This window comes from Castor canadensis, chromosome 13 (assembly GCF_047511655.1).
Source record: "Castor canadensis chromosome 13, mCasCan1.hap1v2, whole genome shotgun sequence".
Lineage (NCBI taxonomy): Eukaryota > Metazoa > Chordata > Mammalia > Rodentia > Castoridae > Castor > Castor canadensis.
In genome coordinates, this window is record NC_133398.1 from 33,727,234 (window position 1) to 33,735,675 (window position 8,442).

Consider the following 8,442-nt stretch of genomic DNA (forward strand, 5'->3'; position numbering starts at 1 on the left):
ACCTACCTTAGCTCATTTTATAGGAAAGAGAATTTATGAAAATATCTTAAGTGGTTCGCAGAATCTCCAGGGCAGGCAAAGAGCCATTCAAAGGTAGCTGGCCAGGAAAAATGTCCCAACCATGCAGTGAGATGACATCTTTGAAGACCCCAGTAGCAACGTGTATAGTGTAAGTGACAATAAGAATGGAACTTAGAATCTCAGGCTCTGATGCAATCCCTCCCCCACCCCCCAAAAAACTGCACACTTCCACTGCACCTGGGCCACAGAGTGATTCTTCCATGGGCACATCTGATCTGTGGAGCTCAGGTCACGTGACTAGGTGACTGAAAACAACAGAAATTTGATCTCTCAGGGTTGTGTGTAATCCTGTAATAGCAGCTACTTTGGGAGGTATAGATAGGAGGGAGCATCAAGGTTGGAGGCCAGCCTAGGGAAAATGTTAGTGAAAACCCTATCTCAAAGAACATGCCAGGTAGGCTGGTGCACAGCTGTAATCCCAGCTATTTGGGAGATATAAGTAGGAGAATTGTGATCCAAAGCCAGTCCCTTACAAAGGGTTGGGGTAGTGCCTGAAGTGGTAGCACCTGCCTAGCAACTGTCAAGTCCTGAGTTCAAATCCCAGCACTACAGAAAGAAAGAAAGGGAAGGAAGGAAGGGGGAAGGGAGGGAGAGAGAAAGGAAGGAAGGAAAGAAGAAAGAAGAAAGGAAGGAAGGAAGGAAGGAAAGAAAGAAAGAAAAAGAAAGAAAGAAAGAAAGAAAGAAAGAAAGAAAGAAAGAAAATTTTGTCCTTTCACATTTCTGGAGGCCAGAAGTCCCAAGACATCAGCAATACTGCACTCCTTCTGAGGTTATGGGGGAAAATCCATTCCTTGCCTCTTCCAGCTCCTTGTGACTGTAGGGTATCTTTCAACTGTGGCCATACCACCCCAGTTTCTGTTTCTATGGTCACATTGCCTTCTTCTCCTCTCTGTTAAATTTCCTTCAGCCTCACTCTTGTGAGGACATTGTCATTGAATATAGGGCTCACTAAATAATGCAGGATGGTCCCATCATCTCAGGATACCTACACATCTGCAAAGGCTCTTTTCCCAAGCCAGGTGTCATTCTCAGGTTCTGGGGGTTAAGATAAGGGCTGGTGTTCTGAGGAGAACCCACCATTCAACTCATTCTATCTGGCCATAGACTCATGTCACCTGTGGACCTTTTATACATGGGCAGATGCTGACAACGATCACACCAATGGAACTGCAGCCTTTACAGCTGCAGCATCCAGACTGCCCACCACTGCTGTTTGTGTTGTATAGTGCCTTTCAGTCAGGGTCAATTCTTGTCCAATCGTCTCTTTCTATATGTAAGAACGAAAGCTCATAGAAGGTCCAAGATACCCCTCAAGTCAAGTAGACTTTGAGTTCAGCCTCTGACCCCCACAAGCTGTCCTTGACCCCACCAGCTGTGTGCAGTTACCCCCAGGAGAAACCAGATGGTCAGCATCTTGCTGGACTTGCCTTCAGATAAGACCCTTACTCAAGTTCAAGACAATGCCTGGTCTCAGACCTGCTGGGTTCCCAGATAGAGACCAGGTCAACTTGTAACTTGCTGTGTGACCTCCAGGAAGTCACTGAACCTCTCTTGTTCCGGTTTCCTCGTTGTTAATATGGAGGATTCACATCAGTGTATTCTGAGGTGACTTTCAGCACAAAAATGCTATGATTTGGTAATTCCAGCCATCTGAGAATGTTTCATTTGGCCCTCAGCCATCCCAGGATGTTTGATAAAATCTGATCATTTGGACAAGTCCCAGAAAAGGAACAGATCAGAGCCTGCGTTGGGTGTTGGGAGCCCACCTGATGGGATAGAATGTGTGGCTGTGGTGGGGGTGGAGGAGCTGGCTGATAAAATTGGAGACTTAGCACCAGAAAGAATTAATGCAGCTCATTTCAAGTAGGGAAACTGAGACTCAGAGAAGGGCATGATTCATCCAGTTTCTCACTACTAGTTAAAGGCAGAGCTGGGATTAGAGTTAGCTTTTCTGACTTCTCCTAGGTCCTTTCTCCTGTATGAAGGATAATGAATAGATGTCCTTTCCTGTGCTCTGACCAGTTAGTTGTAGCTGCCTTGGGCTCTGTCTCCTGAACGGTTCCCAGGCTCCTTGGGGCTCAGTGACAAGAGTGCTATGATTGACCAGCAATGTCTGGCACAGCACAGGAAGGAAGAACAACAGCCTGGGTCCTGCCAGTCCTGACGTACCAGGCTCATGATAAGATGAAATTATTGCCAGTGGGGAATTTGAGCTCATTGTCCATGGAGAATCAATTGGTGAAAGAAAAGTAGAAAACTACACAATCAACGATACAGAAGATTCTCGAAGAAGCCTAACCCAAAATTCAGAGGTCAACCCATGCTTCAGGAGCCAGTTCACATGGAGAGCCAAGGTGTGCTAAGTAAGGCTGGGAACAGATAGAACAGAAAACTGAGAAGGGACTGTGAAAGCCAGGATGTGGAAGGTGGGGAAATTAATTTCTAGAAAAGCAAAACAAGATGACAACATGGAGGCACATGGTACAGTGTGCACCCAGAAGTTTTTATTGTGATTTTTTTACGTTGCTCCAATTGTGATATCACTCAGACTGTAATTAATGGACTTATTTGCATGGATTCAGTTGCAAAGTTATATATACTCTCTGCTCATCTGAGTTAGCTAGTCCCTCATGTCTTCATTTAATTCTACTTAATAACAATGAAAGCAGTAATTAATAAGAAGTTATTTCATTTCATGTTCATTACAATCTTGTGAGATAAATATGATCATTTCTCTTTTATACATGAGGAAATGGAAGTGTAGATGAGTTGAAGGACTTGTCCCAGATCACACAATTAATAAGTGACAAGACAAGAATGTGAAACAAACTCGTGATTTTGACACTTCCCTCTAATTAAAAGCTGATTCAATCTGAGGCACTCTTCCATGAGTTGGGAAGTAATGGAAGTTACTAGAAGTGAGGTGTAGGCCTTATCAGAACAGGCCCTGAAATCCCAAACCCTTTTAATATGAAAGCAATTATCATGGTCTTCCTCTAATTTTCATTTTACTAGAACCCAAACCACGAAACTCCTTTGCTTCTCTGGGAAAACTAAATGACCTGCCACTTCACAGGAAGCCTGTGGGTTCTGTGCACAGCGTTCTCGAATCTTCCCCAAAACACCAACGTGAACCGTCCAGGTTAAAGGATATCAGTACCGCTGCACACTCTTTTTTCCCAAATTAATCGAGAAGTAGGAATTTCTGACAAATGCCATCTGCTGATTTTTCAGAGACAAGTTTTGGTGGTGTGACCAGCAGGTGCCTCGGCTTTTTCTAGCATGCAGTACCAAAACAGTCACCATGGCAACCCTTGGAGGGCAGCCTTCCAAAGAGATGCATTGTGAGCACTGAAACTCCAGAGCACTTTTAAGCAGGAGGAAAGGAGGCTGGCATTGGGCTTCCAATGAGGGTGAACTCCACTGGACCCTGTGCTCCTGGGTGCTAGGCATGATCACCCTCCACCCTGGGGTCCAGGTAGAGAAGAAAGATGGGAATTTATGGCTCATGGAAGCAGAGGAGGAAACTCCCACATTTTTTGCAGGGGCTCAAGTAGTGTGGAAGAGGAATAAAAAAGATGTGATTTTGAGTTGGGTCCTGCTCAGAGCATGGCAGCTGACCTAGCCTTTCTCTCTGTAAAATGGTGGACTTCTGCTACCTCTTCCCAGGGAACATTGCAGATATGATGCTTGTGAATGCTGTTGGGAAGTTGTGCAGTGGGCAGCACCAGGCAAAAGACAGCAGGGTCTTGGGCACCGGGAAGGCTGGAGTCCTGACCAGGCTCTGCTGTTTCGAATCTCATGACCTCACATAAGTCTCCTCACCTTGCAGGGAAGTGCTGGGCCTTGCTTCTCAGTGTCAGTGAGCAGGTTAGTTGATTAATGGGGTACAACTCTATGCTCCCATTCTTGTTCCCTCTCTTCTTTGGGCTCTTCAGACTCTTAATCCCCAGACTCTTTCTCAGACCTGGGATTATTAGCTGTCTAATGGCATTAGAAGCATATAAAACACAGGATAGAACATTCCAAGATTTTGCTTTTACTAGGGGAAACCCTTGCAATAATATGCAGAGACCTAGGAGGGGTCAGGACAAGATAGGAGAGCCATTACAGCACAATGTAAGCCTGACCTGGGTGCAGGAGGAAGGAGAGGAAGATCGAGTGAAAGCCCTGGACAGCCTGCAGTGTAGGAAAGCTCAGAAAAGCCATTAAGAGGTCTTGGAGGCAAGTCCCCTGTCTCTCAGAGAAAGGTCTGCCTTTGAGTCCCCACCATACCCAGTCACTGCTTGACTGGAAGCAGCCAGTAGATGTATGGCCTAGACACAAATGTGGGTTCAAGCAGGTAGGGACCTTGGTCAGCTGGGCTTCCCTGTCTGCAAGGCATCGTCTCATAGTCACCTGGCCTACCCCACTCTGACATCATCCCATAGACATCCACCTCAGGGACTTGGCCTCAGGCCCAACCCTCCACCTGAGAAGCTCCTATGCCTCACCCATGGTCCCTTGACCCAGAGCTTTCCAGCAATTCAGCTCAGTGGTGTCTCAGGACCACAGCACTTGGAGAGACAAGATTCCCCACACCTCAATCAGACTATAAAGCAAAAGTACACGTGTCTACCTGCATTTGAATGCTCACTTGTGTGGGTATCCATGCTTATCTGTGGGCACGATAAATGGGTACATGGATATGCGATTCTCTTTGTATGTATATGTGTTGTAAAGTTGTAAATGAGGCCACCACTGCTGTGTTAAGCATGGTACATAGAGTATCTCTGATCTTTACAATTGTCATTAAGAGAAATAAGTTGGTAGCTGTGTGGGTATGATTTTCCTTTAGTTTAAATGTTTTCCCTGACATACCTCTCAGATAATACAAGGCAGAGCCTGGGATGAACCAGCAATATTCTCCTTCAGACTCTGAGCTCTGGTCTTTCCCACCATACCTGTGCACCCAAGTACCCACAGAACCACTTATTGAATGAAACCACAAATGTGTGCATGGAAGAAAGAAATATACATAGAGAAGTATAGATTGATTAGAAACTAATGATGGTTGAGGGTGTTACTTCCAGAAGCCTCTACTCTCTCAAATATAATTCTCTTTTTAGGGGGGACGGGGGGCGGGGACTGGGGTTTGAACTCAGGGCTTCACACTTGCAAAGCAGGTGCTGTACTGCTTTTGGAGATGTGAGTCTCTCAAACTATTTGCCCAGGCTGGCTTCAAACTCAGTCTTCAAGTAGCTAGAATTACATGCTTAAATGTAATTCCTTTAATGTATGTCATCTAGAAAAATACATTGCATCTTAGCTCTAGGCATTCCAATGGACTACAACACAAATTTGGGAGGTTCTAAGCAATTTGAGGCTCTGATTCTTCAGCATACAAAAGATGCCTTCTTTGTTCTTTCCCCCAAATCCTTGCTCCCACGGCAAGTTGTTCAGCCTGCCTCACAATGTTGTTTTATCCCAGATGGGAGGTGTTTTAAGAAAAAAAAAAATCTCCCCCAAGATTTTCATTTTCTAAATCATTTATCTTTGCTTGTTTCCTGGCAGCATGAAATACTAGTCTGTAGAAATAGATTTAGAAATCCGTCTCAATTACCATTAATCAAGCACCAGTAAAATTCTCATAAATGATCACATTTGATTTTGGCTCTCATCAAAATGACCCCCATTTTGCCCATGAAGAACTGAGGCTCTCAGAGGTTAGGAGAACCCACTAGTAAGGAGACAGAACAAGGGCTGCAGCTGGGCTCTGTGGAACCTAAGCCTGGCTCTCTCCACCGTATTCAGATTCTCTGTAAGGCAAAAGATACGATCTATCTATACTAATGGGCTTTCTAGGCCGCCCATTAGTTCTGCTGGATCCTGGGAGCCTGTGGGCCCAGCCAAGCCCAGGACAGGGCACTCGGGGCCAGGGCAGGTAGACTTACCTGGAAGAGCCCCAGCCTGGCTATCAGCACATCTGCTTTCTTCCCATTTCCTTTCTCAGCCTCCTTCCTCAGCTTACAATGACAGTCCAGCTTCTGCCAGTCCTGCCTGCCATTCAAGCCTTTTTTCTTTTGAAGAATTTTGGGAAGGAGAACCATCGTGTGCTCAAAAGGGACCTAGTAATCTAGAGATTTTGAGCTGTTAATTCAGAGAGGTGGCCAAGGTACTTTCTAGGACATCCTCAGGTGGAGTCCACAGAGCTTCTGTCTGGGCCAGTTTCCAAAGCTCAGCCATAGTGAAGAGTGGTGAGGGCTGCTGCAAAGACCCTGGTATTTGGAGAGCACAGCAATTTGTCCAAGGTTTTCAGCTCTACGTTTTTGTTTAGTACTCACGGCAAGCTGAGAGAACGGTTCAGAGAGGAAACGTCAGCTGCTCTACGATACACAGCTGAGAAGAAGCAGTTCTTCTGACTCCATGCCAGCATCTCGGGGGTGTATCTGGTGGTCCTCAAACCTGTGTTGGGGTCAGTGGCAGGATCAGTAGGAAATATCAGAGGAGACTGAACACAGATAGGGACATCTATAAGTATCTATGCTATAACAAATACCATAGGCTGGGGGCTTCAATAACAAAAAGTAGGAAATTCACTATCAGGGTACCAGCTTGGCTGGGTTCTGGTAAGAGCCTGGTTCTGGTTTAACATTTCCTCAGTCATGGAGAGGGAGTGAGAAGAAGCAAGCTTGCTCTCCTTCAAGGACACTAATCCTTTCATGAGACCGCCATACTCATCAACCTCTTCCTTCCCAAAGGTCTCATCTCCACACACCATCATCTTGGGGATTTGGGTTTCAATATACAAATTTGGGGGGGATACTTCCAGTCAGAAGCAGAGCCCTAGGGGCTCATGTCATTTAGCGCACTAAGCCAGGCACTGGACTGGGCACTGGGAACATGGTCTGAACAAGGCCATCCTGACCCTGCTGTATGACAGACAGAGCCAATGAGGGAAAATGACGGTTATACAGGCCACCCTAACACAGAGCGATGGGCATTCTTGTAGAGAGGTGTGTGGGGTCTATTGGAGCACAGAGGAGGCACCCCACCCAAACATGGTATTGGACCCCTCAATTCAGTTCTCAAATAGAGAAAAGTGACTTGGGATTTGGAGTAGGAGTGACAATAAAGGTGGTGATTGTGGGCAGGGAGTTTCAGGAAGGCTTTCCAGAACAGGTGGGCAAGCTTGTCGAGCTGGGTCTTGAAGAATGGGTAAGATTTTGATGTAAGGATGTGAGGAGAAGCATTGAGCTTCACGAAACAGCATGTGGCCTGAAGAGGCAAGCATGAAAGAGATCCCCTGGGGACAGTTGCTCCTGTCTACTACTGTGGAGAAACCATGAGGAGTAGGTAGCAGGAGACACAGCTGGAAAAGCAGATAGGGATCAAGTCAGGGCTTTGACAAGTGTGAACTTAGTCTTATAGGCAAAGGAGAGCTGTCACCCGCATTTTGAGTGGGGTAATGGGATGCTCTTGGAGGAAGCTGGAGGGTTGGAGTCTGTCTTGGGTACTAGGCTAACTGAGATTTGATCAGCACACCGTCCTGGGGCAAGAGCTAAGTCACTGAGGTGGTCACCAGGCTGGCTCCAGAGAGCAGCAACTAAGTGTTAGTCCCAGTCATATCTAAAAAGAAGTTTCAAGGCCCACTTGGAGAAGCCAGGTTTGCCTTAGATTCAAAGGACAAGACCAAGGCTGAGGATGAGCCAGAGAGAGGAACAAGGCAAATGAAGGGCTTGATGGGAGCAAGGCTGGGCTCGGGGCAAAGCCAGGAGTTGAGGGCTACTGCTGGAAATAGGAAGTGTTGGTGTATATGCATGTGTGTCGGGTGTGAATTGGGCTGCATGTGTACAGATGTGCTGTATGTGTAAACACCATGCTGAGTAGGGGGGAGAGATAGGCTGGAATAAAGGGTGCAGATCCTGAAGAGGTTAGATGACAGACACACAGTGGGGAGATGATCTTCCCTCTCACGTGGGCAGTCAAAGCTTGGCCATCTGTATCAAGAGAAGGCACAGCATGGAGCTCTACTAAATTATTTTGTCCCCTTGGTCATAGTTTATACTAAAGGGCAGTGTCCTCAGCAACCTGCAGCTGTCCATCAGGAGTCCAGCCACCACGCCACCTACTGAGCACCCAATGCTGGAGACACAGAGATTTCAAAACTCAGATTTTTTTTTTTTACAAAGACATAAACTGAACTTATTTTTGGCTTTCAGAATTTTTGTTTCCCACTCTTCAGGTGGAAGAAACTAGCTTATCTACGGGCTGGTCATTCCAGGAAGGTCCTTGGGAGACTATGTCAGGGACACACTACTGCCCAGTGGACACACAGCCTGATGAAGTCCAGATGAAAGTGGGCAGCATTTCCAAGACAAT